Raw genomic sequence first — 13,056 nt, forward strand, 5'->3', positions numbered from 1 at the left:
TAATTAGCCCAATTAGTCTTTCAACTTTCCAGCGATGACTTTTTATATTGCCCTTACACTGTGATTGTCTAAATCTTCTCATGGGCATCTTTACCACTGGGCAAACGCAATAAATTTCAAACATCTGTATGCAAAACACAACTCTGCTCAACACCAATCTGATATAATGCAAAGCTTTGCTTTACACAAACACTGCTGTGTTAGAAGTGAGCAAATTTAACAATCCACAAATTTAGTCTGCTTGCTCAGTCTTGTTGCTGGTGAATTTTTTATCAGAAGAACTGTATGAACAGATCAGATACCAAAGTTTCAAAGCTTAAACTCTCCTACACTGGTTGACTCAACATAACTGAGCGTAATAGTCTCATACTGTGCTGGCACACATTTCTTTGTCTCATTTCACCTTTTCTACTCTCTGTTATCTCAATCATTTATAAACTTCCACCTGTGCTACCATGCAGTGATAATATGACTTTGTCAATAATAAAACCAGATTATAATAGATTACCTATCCATGAAAACTCTGAGGTCTGTGTAAATTGACTTTCATATTGTAGCGAAAAGAAAGCAAGAAATGCCTTGAAGGTAAAGCTCTGTGGCGTGCTTTAGAACAGAATAAAAAATGTGCACTTTGTGGTATATTGACTTGAAGCCATAAGCATGCTACTATGATCAGGTTATTTGTCTGATATCAAATCAAGTAAGTCCTAAAAAATGTCTCCCAACACAATAGCTGTCATCCTCATACCACAGTGAGTTTAGAAACAGATAGAAAGTGACTGTGTTGGTGTAGCTGCTTGGATTTTATTTATGTAACCTGTGTGGTTCTCCCTCTGCATAATGAATGTAGTTGTGCACTTGCAAGAGTTTTTTGTTGTAATGTTTTGACAGTTAAGAAAGAGTATTAGAAATATTATTAGTAGTATAGTTAGAGATGTGTGACAGTGAGAATGGATGACTTTGTTTCAGAAAACTCCATCTTTCCTTTTTCTCCTCAGGTTGGGGTCAGGGTCGAAACAGAGCGAGCAGAACAGTCAATCAGCTTCTGGACGTTTTGGACCACGTTCAGAGGGAAGTAACTGGAGGGCATCGTTACCAGGTTCACAGGCAACCTCACTTTCAGAACAATGGCCTGTTTGATTGTTTTTATCCAGTAAACTACTGCAGTCAAGGTCAGTAATATAAACCCCAGCTCTGTGTACAACTGCAGTGATTGTTTCTTTTTTTTTTCATGACCATGGTCTGAAACAACTCATGCAGTACAGCTGAAGTGTAAAACCTTTAAACCTGACTTTGTAAATGAACACCTCCATTTAAAGTAAGCTTTTCCCATGTCTGAGTCGAGACTACAACATCAACAGCAGGTCAATAATATCCAGAGCCTCTATGCAGCATTTCACAAACAATCTCATTCACCCCCAGCAAATTTCAGACGTCCACAGAGATCTGTACTAGTGAGAACCCTGATCCTGACCGTGACTCCTCCAGCACTGGCATGGCTAACAAGTTCCTCAAAGTGGTCTCTCTCGCTTCCCTTCAAACTTTATCTCCAATTAATTTCTGCATGCCCCCACTTTAAGAACATTCAGCGGTCATCTGTTCTGACCTGCCAGTGCCTCCCTGATGAGTCAGCACAGCCAAGCTAACCTGTTTAGCATGATGGATTCCCTCACCACCAGTGAAGGAAAGCTGTGAAAACACTCTCTATCAAATTTGCAGGCTATTCTTGTAGCATTTGGAGGCAAACAGCGAGTAGAATGCACACATCCAAAAAAAGCTGTACTGATGAAGTTTACAGAGTAAACTGGGAATGTCTGTCCTGTAAAAAACAAGCCCATAGGTCGTTGTTTTGTTGTGATTATGACAGGAACAAAGTAGATGATGTAATATAAGGAGCCGCAAAGTCCATGTTGGCAAGGGGTTGAGGTGGATGACAGGAATAAGTGACCTATATGGTCTTTCAGGTTGGAGGACTTGTTGGTTAAATGAAATGTACTTGGAGCCAGCAGTACAGTGTGCGGATCTTTTGGCTAACTTCACTTATATTTTATTTTAGTGGATCAGTGAATTAACTGACAGATTCATCTGTTGATCATTCACTTGATTCAACCCTTCATTTGCTGATAAACACTAAAACATTAACATAACAAAGACTGCAACAACTGTGGTAAAAGATACAGAAAACTGGCACCTAACAAGAGAGAGAAAGATTTGTTGTGTTTGAATGTCCCTTACAGTTCTGTGTGATATAAATCTTTCTGGCTATCCAACAGACTTGTCTACCTTGTCCTTATGCATGAGAAATTACAACACTACTGTTTAGCTGTAATATGAGTGTTCCCTCATATTTAACATCATCATTTCATCTCCTCTAATGGCATTCATTAATGTCCGTTAGCTCTAATAGATTCCATGGAACAAGCATAACAGAGTCCAGAAAGGTCCTCTGCCTCGGTTCAGCCAGAGGCTTCATACTTTATTCTATGTGATTTGAAAAGGTGTTTGATATTTCCTTCTCTTATTGTGTGTGCTGTCAGTTTAGGTGTGTACGTATGTGAGAAAAGAGAGGAGATGACGATTGAAAAACCACAGAGAGGAAAACACACACAAACACGGAGATACAGGGAAATACACACACTTGTATTAGCTATTGCCTCTGCCCTCTGGATTTTTCTCTGCTGTGGTAGTTTATCTCAATAAACTGGATGTTTGCTTGCCCTTTTTGTCCCAAATAAGCTGCCCTGAGGCAAAATGAAGATTTTTTTTAGGTATTTCATCACAGGTCGGTGACAGGACTTTGGAGAATCATCTATTTGGAGACTGATCTAATATCGGAACTGCAGACTTTATTTGAGCAAACAAAAAATTTGATTCATTTTCTTTGTGTGTGTGTGTGAGTTAGGAAGAGAGGAAAAGTGAGAGAGAGCGAGAGAGAGAGAATGTGTGTGTGTTAGCCATGATAACGATCTCCTTAGAGGTCAGCAAACTCTTTTCTGTTGGCCAACTGCATACATTTACAGCCTGAAGTTCACCAAAGCTGAAAACTTTATTACAGATTAATTCACTGCTGCAAGCACACTGGCTGATTTAAATGTTGTTCCTACTTTGGTTATAACACATAGTAAGGTATCCTGAAATTTAAAAAAAAGACTCCTCTACTGACTGCTTTATTGTACTTATATAGTACCATAGTACTGTGTTACCATAGAAAACACAGGGAGACTCTGTTTGTACCAAAGTAGTCATTTTGACCCAGAAAGGTTAAGGACAAGAGTTACCTAATAATGTGGTTGTTTGCAGTTGTCATTCACAATTATGGTTAAATTAATTGACTGGGACTATGTTTGAATCGTCCTATTCAGTTATATCAGAGGCCAGTCTTCAGACATAAGTATGCCCTGTGAGGAAAATGAAATGTGAAATCAAAGCATGTGTCCTTCTACCTTTTACCAGTATTACCTGACTAGAAGTGGTCAGGTTGTGTCTGTTGATCTAGAAACATTTTTTCTCTCTTTTACACTGATGAATTTTGTTTGTACACACCACTGTGCTCTCTGTGACAGTTTTCAAATTCAATCTCCCACAAAATAATTAAACATCTTCAAATTAATTCAGATGACCTGATCCTTTAAACTTTTAATTTGCATCAAATTTAACAAGGCCTTCTGTTGCACACACTGCCTTGAATAAAGATATTTTCGAGGATTTGTCAATCTCTGATGCTGAATTAATAAATTATTCTCTTTTCATAAAAGAAATCATGGATCGCAAAGTTGACGAATATTCTAATATCAAATTGTAGCAAGTAAAGCAAAGTGGCCTTTAAAGTGTAAACAAACTGATTAGAGAAGAAAGTTTGTGAACTGCAGCAATAATTGGATTTTGTTATGAAACTAGTGCTGTATAAATCAAGCACAGTCGTGCTATAATTCTGACATAAATAAGAGAAACATTGTGATTTGATTCTTTGATCATTTTACCCAGCTCCAGCATAAGGAAAGTAGTTTGAAGTGCTGGGGCATCATTATAGAGCTTCTACAAACACAGTTTTGTTTGTTCCCCACTGAAACACATTGTGTGCAACCTTGGGGCTTAAAAAAACCTGATGAATACATTTTCTACCTCTTCAGACATTGTCTAGAGTTTTCTTTCAGCATATACTCACGGGCACTCACCGAACACCACACTAATCCTGGGTAGGGCCTTCCTTTGCTCTCAAAACAGCCTCAATTCTTCATGGCATGGATTCTACATGATGCTGCAAACAGTCCTTTGAGATTCTGGTCTATGTTGGCATGATTGCGTTGCATGATTTCACATACTCATGGCCAATAAGACAATAACCTCATCTTGATTTGCATCGTGGGAACTAAATCAAACATGTAAACAACAGACTGAAGAAACTCATTTTATCTTGACTTTTTATTTAATTCACTGTTCTTATATAAAACAGGCAGGTTTTTCAAAATTAAATACAAATTTACATTTTGATGTTTTTTTTAGCAAGTTTATAATGAACCTCAATCTGCCTTTATCTCACAGGTCCCTGTCCCATGACCCCATCAGGTGAGGCTCCCATGTGTGGCTGATTAACATGCATGCTAAGGACCACTTTGCACACAGGAGAGGCCCTTGTACTCCAGATCCATCACTGGAGTCAGCCAACATATTTTAAAATTAATATATTTTAATTTCCATTAATATATTAGCCACATAAGGATTCATTGATATGATACTGTAGGTGATTGTTCTTAACTCCCACCATTTTTACTCAGGATATTTTAAAATCATAAGTCATTTACCTTATATGCAAATGTTTATGTGAGCTGTGAAGTGTCTTATCTTTTCATGTACAGTCTATGGTGACATAAGTTCATTAAACCTGTCATCCATTTAGAACAACCACATTTATCTATTTATTCAAGGCTTAAACTGTCTTAGTGTGGTAAATCCTCATCATGTAGAAGATCATGGATGGGGCTGGTCATAGTGATGAAGCAGGGCCTGCAGTACCTCCACCTGAAGTTCCCTAGGATGCTGATCATCTTCTCCTCCTCCTCAGTCTTCCAGTGGAGGTCTGTCAACCCAAGACAGTTAAATAAATAAAAGTTAAAAAGTATATTTGAGACCCTTAGACCCACTATCAGGAGCAATAAAGCAGCTGTAACTAACTACAATATATGTTACAGGAGCTTGCTCATTAGCTTGGCTATTACAACTTACATGTGGCTCACGTCCAGTTTGTCAGGAAACAATCACAAACCAGTAGTTTCACTGACTGTACGCCAGATCTTATAATACGTTTAAGGCCTCTCTACGTCTTTACGGTGGGTGAATTTTAAGACCAATCAGAGGCGGTTGCTAGGCAGACCAGAACCGGTCGACCAATCAGCGTTTTTCTGCCAATGTTAGCCGACGTATGCCACGATGTGTCTCGTCATTGGCCAGAACCTTCTGAGGGGGTGGGGGCTGAGAGGCGGAGAAACGAAGTCGGAAAACAGATTTAAACCAAGTTTGAAGAGTTGCTTCCGTTTGCCAGTACTGTGAGAAAACGTCGTTGCTAGAGAGGTCTGGACGCTAAAAGAAATTCTGTGGCTGTTTTTTGTCGTTAATGAAGAGGTCTGGATGCTAAAACAAACTCTGAAGCTGTTTTTTTGTCAAACACGAGTGAGACTGGAAACTGAGCACACCTGCGCCGTGAAGGTAAACAGTTAGTGGCTAGCGCTAGCATTGAAGTTATCAGAGAGCGATAGCATTTAGCAGTGAGGGTTAGCATTAGCTTTACCTTGTAGTCATATCGTTTAACTATATTACCAGTCATTTATATCGCGTGGGTAAGAGGTGTGTTTGTGTTTCTGTGACTGAAGTGTCCCTGGTACAAGTTGCAGGCACCTAACATGTACTGTTGACAACACAATGGGCTCAGTAATTTGTATAAATCCCTGTTTGTATTTGTTTCTACTTGACCGCCATTTTGCATCTCTTTGTCATTTTGTGTTCCATCCTGCTCCTCCTTATGGTGGTTTATCATGTCATTGTCATCGGTTTTGGCTATTTGTAGTCATTTTGTATCATCGTGCGTCTCTGTCTAGCTGATTTACACTTGGCTGTTAGCATTAGCATTAGTGACGACCATTAGCATCGCACGTTAGCATTAGCCTTATCTTTAAAAGATGTCTCTGTTTTTTTATTTTCCCTTTTGTCGTTTTTATTTGCGTGGGTTAAAGTGTATTTGTGTTTCTGACTAAAGCGCCCTTGACATGAGTTATGGAGGGTGGTAACTGTTTAGTGGTCAGTTTACCTACAACTCTATTTGCATCTCTTTACAATTACTTTGCAGACCTTTTATTCCTTCTTTGCAATTTTGTGCTCCAGCTTGGTCATTTTAAGTCAGTTTATGGCGGATTATCTTGTCGATGTGACAATTCTGTCTGTTTGTGATGCTACTGCACCGTTTTGCCTCCCTAGCTGGCTGTGTTACAACTACTAACCTTCAGCTTCTTTGTGGTTGTTTTGCATCAGATAGATAGATAGATACTTTATTAATCCGCACAGGAAATTCACACATTGTGTCTTTGTAGTTTTGTGTCTATTCCTGGCCATTTAAAGTTTCTTGTGGACATTTTGTGTTTCAGTGTGGCAGTTAAGTATCTCAGTTTAGTCGTTTTCCAACTGTTTTTTTGCCTCTGTGTCTTTGTAGCTTTGTAGTAGTTATCTGTCCATAGCCATCCACTGATCCCCTATTGTAAACGTTATTAATTAGAATTGTATATAAAGACAAACAACCACTCACACTCACATTTACAATTCACAATCATATTTATTTCTTTTTAGTTTAGTTTAGTTGACAGACAATTAATATAGAAATTTAAGATTTAAGATAATCATTTTACGTTGCTTACTATTTTTCCTAAATATTTATTGTCATAGATTCTTAAAAATGTGGTGTTTTTTCTTGTGATGTGTAATAGTAAACAGCCCATTTTCTGAGACACTCTTCCAACGTTTGGAAAATGTTTTGGTTCAGCTGTAATGTTGAATATTTATGTGGTTTTGGGGTGAAACTGTTGATGAGGAATAGGTCATAGTGTATTGATCACTTTCTTTTGTATACTTCTCTTTTTATTTCCTCCAAGTGTCACCACTTCGTCCATGATCAGAGTATCTTCATACAATGAAGAAGTTCTTTGAAACCAGGACTGAGTCGTTCAGGTAATTCACAAACAGCTTTACATCAACTATTACATCAACAGAGCACTGACAATAACTTATATATCTTCAGTAATTGATCTGTTTGAGTTGTCACAAAAAACCTTAACTCATTGTTCAAGTTTGTTTACATAATTCATGAATGTACAGTTCAAAGAAAATGAAGAATTTAAATATCAGCTCTCTCTCTCTCCCCTGCTCTTGCTCCTCATCACTCTCACTCTCTTTCTGTCTCACTCTCTCGGTCTCTTTTTGTCTCTCTATCCTCTCTCCCTCGATCTAGATCCTTCTAACTCCCTCTCTCTGTCTCTTTCTGTCTCTCACTCTCCCTTGCTCTCCTAAACCTGGCACACACTAAAAGATTTTTAAAATCTTACCTGATTTAAAAAATGTGAGAGATCACACACGATGACAAATAATGTTAGATTCAGTTTATAGTGTGCTGTGTGCAAAGAGAAAACCAACACAGCACACCACACACTAACAGATTCACCACCAACAACCAGTCTGGACTCTCAAAATCTTGCCCAGTCAAACACAACCTAGAGTAAACAAACATGGTGGACGGCGATTGTTGTCTTGATTGTCGTGCTTCTGTCTTCAGTCAGCTTGCTTCTCGTTTGGCTTACGCTCAGTTCCATGTGACAATCCAGAGTGCATGCTTGGCCTTCCTCGGTGTACTCCCCACACAACAGGATTTTATTTGGGGAGTATTAAACATGTTTAATACATGTTTAATACATGTTTAATTTGGGCCGATAATCTGCCCAATTATCTTTTGGTGTGTACTAGAGGTCGACCGATAGTGGATTTTTAAAAGCCGATATAATAACAATAGTTTGGAGCAGGAAAAAAACGATAGCTGATTAATCGGCTGATATCATATCATCATTTTCAACACTGTTGGCAATGAACAATCTCACTTTATTATTAATTGTTTTATTGAACAGTCAAAAGTAGGGGGGGCTGGTTTGTCTCAGCCAGCAGCTAAAGTTTATAAGAAATTGACAAATTTTCAGATTCATGGCAAACTAAGATGAACAGACTACACACAGACAGACAGCTTTCATTTTAGCGTGTTCTTAACAAGCTGTTAATTGTTAGCTTAACAAGCACTGCGGTCATGTAGGCTAAAACATGCCGGTGGAAATGTGGCTGTTTATGCTGAAATATGATGCACGTTTATGCTTGTTGAACAAGTGGGACTTATTGCCTTATTGGTTATGTTTGTTGACTTTCAACTCCTGAAGGTTTTATTGCACTTACAGTAACGCGTGTCGTCTCCTCTCTCTGCTGCCACTTAACCCTTAGAACTCTGCTGGTGCGCGGTAGCGGGCGCCCTTAGAACTCCGCTGGTGCGCAGGCACCCCACGCGACAGCGTCTGTGCTTTGCAGAATATCTCAGGAACCACACAACGAAACTTAAAAAACCAAGCCATTTATTGCTATTTTTTGTCTGTCTGGCCTCTCTGTCTTTTAATGCATGTATAATCTCAACCCTTTCATGCACAGTCAAGTAATGAACATCTTTTTTTTCAGGACAACCTGGGCAATAATAGTATGTATTCTAAAATGATGCCACATGAATGGATCAATAGTTATATGAGTATAAAAACAAAAGAAAAAGAAATCGGAGCATCTCATTGGTCGAAAGACCGACCAGAAGTCGTCATTGTTTACATCAAGCTTCAATATGGAAGTCCGCTAACATAATTTCCACGTTTTTATCACAAAATGTAATGAATAATGAATGTATCACGGAATTATCACGTGGGGTGCCTGCGCACCGGCGGAGTTCTAAATTAACACCTCTCTCTCTCTCTCTCTCTCTCTCTCTCTCTCTCTCTCTCTCTCTCTCTCTCTCTCTCTCTCTCTGTGAAGATCCGCCCCGCCCCTCAGTGATCAGAGCGACAGGGAGTTTTTGTTTATGGCGCTGTAGAAAAAGACTGCAGCCATCGGCCACTATCGGAGCCAAGTTTCGCTGATTCCAATAGTTTGTAAAACGTCCCATCGGCGCCGATTAATCGGTCGACCTCTAGTGTGTACTGCTACTCTTTCTCTCTAATTCTGTCTCCTTCCCCCCTCTCTCTCTTTGTCTCCTCTCTTCCTTGCTCTCTCTCTCTCATGCTTTCTCTCTGTCCCCCCCCTCTCTCACACACTTTCTCTTCCCCTCTTTTTCCTAGTGTCTCAATCTCTCTCTCGTCTCCCTCTTTGTCTCTCCCTTTCCTCTCTCAATCTCTCTCTCTTTCTCTCATTAGTATAGTAAATCCCAAAAATGAACTTCTGCAGTTCAGTGTCACACTAGAAACACTGTCATTTTACTTAATTTTGGCTTCTATCAAGCAAATTTAGTTCAAATTTTAACTGACTTTGGAGAAGTCTGCTGTGTGAATACCAGGAGCAAATTTAACTCTTGTACTAGCTCTGATTAGTCCAGAACCACTTAGTCCAAACTCTGGTAACTTTTTAGATTTACTGTCTTTTACTTGTCTATCTATTGACAGTTTGAAGTTCAATACCCAGAAACACTCTGTGCTTTTATTTTGATGTTTCATTTTTTGATATTTTAAAAGTCATGTTTGTTGTGTTTTTCTCCACAGGATTCAAACTTGAACCATTAAATCACAGAGAGAAGAGACAGACGTGAAGACATTTCCAGAAGGTCAGTGTTAATTTATTCTTTTCAGTCTGATTCTGTCATTATCTAAGCTGCAGTTTGACTCTTTAAAACCTCTTGTTTGGAACAAATAGCAACAAATTAAAGTTGCTCTAAGTTATCAGTTTTAATTAGTATTTTTCAACAATGTAGCTGCAAAAAATAAGTCTTAAAAATATGTATAACAAAATACACATACACATAACACACAACAAAAAATATAAAATCTTAGTTTAGAATAGAATATGATCTCTTTTAATAAATATGTCTACTAAAAAGGACAAAACAAACTAAATAAATAAATTGAAAACCTTTAAACATTATGTTTAAAATCTAAAAATGTTTAAAAACTAAGTATAAAACCTATAAAAATACATTTAAAAACTTAAATGAATAGGTCTAAAAAGTAAGTGCAAAATATTTTTTTTTAAAAAAAAGGTTTGATAAATAAGGTTAAAACCTTATATAATATTCAACATTTAAAAATATATAGGTCTAAGAGCATGAAACCTGTAAAGAATTAATTTAGAACCTTAAAGAACCTTAAACCCGTCTAAACAATCAAATCCATAAAAAGTTAAGTATAAAGCCTTTAAAATATATATTTAAAACTTAAACCTTGAAACGTTAAAAAAAAATAATTAAAACTCTTAAAAAATGTCTGAACAATTAATGTAATTTTTTAATTAATGTAAAATCATTAAAAACATAGATATTAAACCTTAATGTATTTAAAAAAACATGAGAATCATGACGTTTCTTATAATAAAATGCGGAAAAATAATTTGTATAACATCAGTTTCAAAATAGAGAAATGCCACTCAAAAATTTAGGAAGAAACTCAATAACAAATCACAGCAGAGATAATGACAGACATTTGACCACAAGGAAACACTTGTTAGAGCTAGTTAGGGTTAATGTAGTTACAAGCACATTTTCCAAAGATGAACATGTCTACTAAGCATCTCTGTGACCATTTAACTGCTTGTGGTACAATTATTAATTAAGTAATAATTTTTGACTTTTTTTGACTTTTTTTTTTACTATTAATTAAGTAATAATTGTATCATAAGCAGATGAATGTTCTCACAGGTGTTTAATAAAGACATATTAGTCTTTGGAAAATGTGCCTATGACTACATTACATTCATGGTAGAAAAAAAAGTGTTGAACAACAGGGAACCAACACTGTTTACAGCAGTTAGATGATGATGATTTTATCTAATTAACAGCTTGGTAACACTTTCGTTTTCTTTCATCCACTTCAGGTCTTCAGCTGCTGTCATCCTCTCCTGAAGAGACAAGAACACGTGTTAATCACAGAAATTGATGAGTAAATCAAAAACATTTTTATGACATTTTTTTGATGTTTTTATGCCTTACTGTTATGATGATTTCAGTTGGTTTTTGACACCTTACTATACTGTGACATGCGACTTAAGACAAAGGAACTATCCTGAAGTAGCCATCTTACCTTTGTTTTCCACAGACACAGGTTAGATTTTAATATTGTGTATAATTTTTATATCTTGCCTTGTATATATAATGCCGTTTTCTTTTTTTGCTGTTGCAACACTGAATTTCCCCATTGTAGGACTGGTGAAGGTCTATCTTACTCAAATAAATACTTCTGAACACGGAATATTTTGCCGGTCTGTTTAATATTGTATGAAAGTGAATATTTTTATCCAGGGGCCACTTGTAGCCTAGGGTTAGGGTTACGTCTTTTAGCCAGAGATTATTTAGCTTCAATTATACATGCAAGCTGCAAGTAGAGAATATTTGGCATTTCTGCTTTACAAAATTGCTTTTGTGATATTCATTCGAAAAAAGAGAAACTCAACTCAAAACTTATACTACAACAGTTTTTGACTATTTTTGATGCCATACTATGACATTCTCTTTCTCTTTTTTTTTTTTTTTTACCATTTTTGACGCCATACTATTTTTGACCATTTCTGACAACTTATTATACTATGACTTTTTTGGCCATTTTTGACACCTGACTATACTAGGACATTTTTTGATGATTTTTGATGCCATATTATACTATGACTTTTTTGGCCATTTTTGACACCTGACTATACTATGACATTTTTTGATGTTTTTTGACGCCTTACTATGACATTTTTTGATGATCTTTGACGCCATACTATTTTCGACCATTTCTGACAACTTATTATACTATGACTTTTTTGGCCATTTTTGATGCCATACTATACTATGACATTTTTTGGTAGTTTTTGGTGGTTTTTGATGGCATACTATGACATTTTTTGATGATTTTTGATGCCATATTATACTATGACATTTTTTGATGAGTTTTGACGCTTTTTGGTAGTTTTTGGTGGTTTTTGATGGCATACTATGACATTTTTTGATGAGTTTTGATGCCATATTATACTATGACATTTTTTGATGATTTTTGATGCCATATTATACTATGACATTTTTTGATGATTTTCGATGCCATATTATACTATGACATTTTTTGATGATTTTTGATGCCATATTATACTATGACTTTTTTGGCCATTTTTGACACCTGACTATACTATGACATTTTTTGATGTTTTTTGACGCCATACTATGACATTTTTTGATGATCTTTGACGCCATACTATTTTTGACCATTTCTGACAACTTATTATACTATGACTTTTTTGGCCATTTTTGATGCCATACTATACTATGACATTTTTTGGTAGGTTTTGGTGGTTTTTGATGGCATACTATGACATTTTTTGATGATTTTTGATGCCATATTATACTATGACATTTTTTGATGAGTTTTGACGCTTTTTGGTAGTTTTTGGTGGTTTTTGATGGCATACTATGACATTTTTTGATGAGTTTTTGATGCCATATTATACTATGACATTTTTTGATGATTTTTGATGCCATATTATACTATGACATTTTTTGATGATTTTTGATGCCATACAATACTATGACATTTTTTGGTAGTTTTTGGTGGTTTTTGATGGCATACTATGACATTTTTTGACCTTTTTTGTCGCCTTACTATACTAGGACATTTTTTGATGAGTTTTGACGCTTTTTGATGATTTTTGATGCCATATTATACTATGACATTTGTTGATGATTTTTGATGCCATATTATACTATGACTTTTTTGGCCATTTTTGATGCCTGACTATACTAGGACATTTTTTGATGATTTTTGATGC

The 13,056-nt window shown here is 36.4% G+C and overlaps 1 long non-coding RNA gene across 1 annotated transcript; it reads left to right on the forward strand.

The window, feature by feature from the left end:
* Positions 1-4,965: 4,965 nt before the first annotated feature.
* Positions 4,966-11,499, forward strand: LOC127142430 (uncharacterized). The gene is made up of 4 exons (XR_007813169.1): positions 4,966-5,703; positions 7,137-7,212; positions 9,810-9,871; positions 11,134-11,499. It is a non-coding gene; the product is annotated as an uncharacterized LOC127142430 (long non-coding RNA).
* Positions 11,500-13,056: the final 1,557 nt, after the last annotated feature.

Source organism: Lates calcarifer, linkage group LG5 (genome assembly GCF_001640805.2).
Source record: "Lates calcarifer isolate ASB-BC8 linkage group LG5, TLL_Latcal_v3, whole genome shotgun sequence".
Taxonomy (NCBI): domain Eukaryota; kingdom Metazoa; phylum Chordata; class Actinopteri; family Centropomidae; genus Lates; species Lates calcarifer.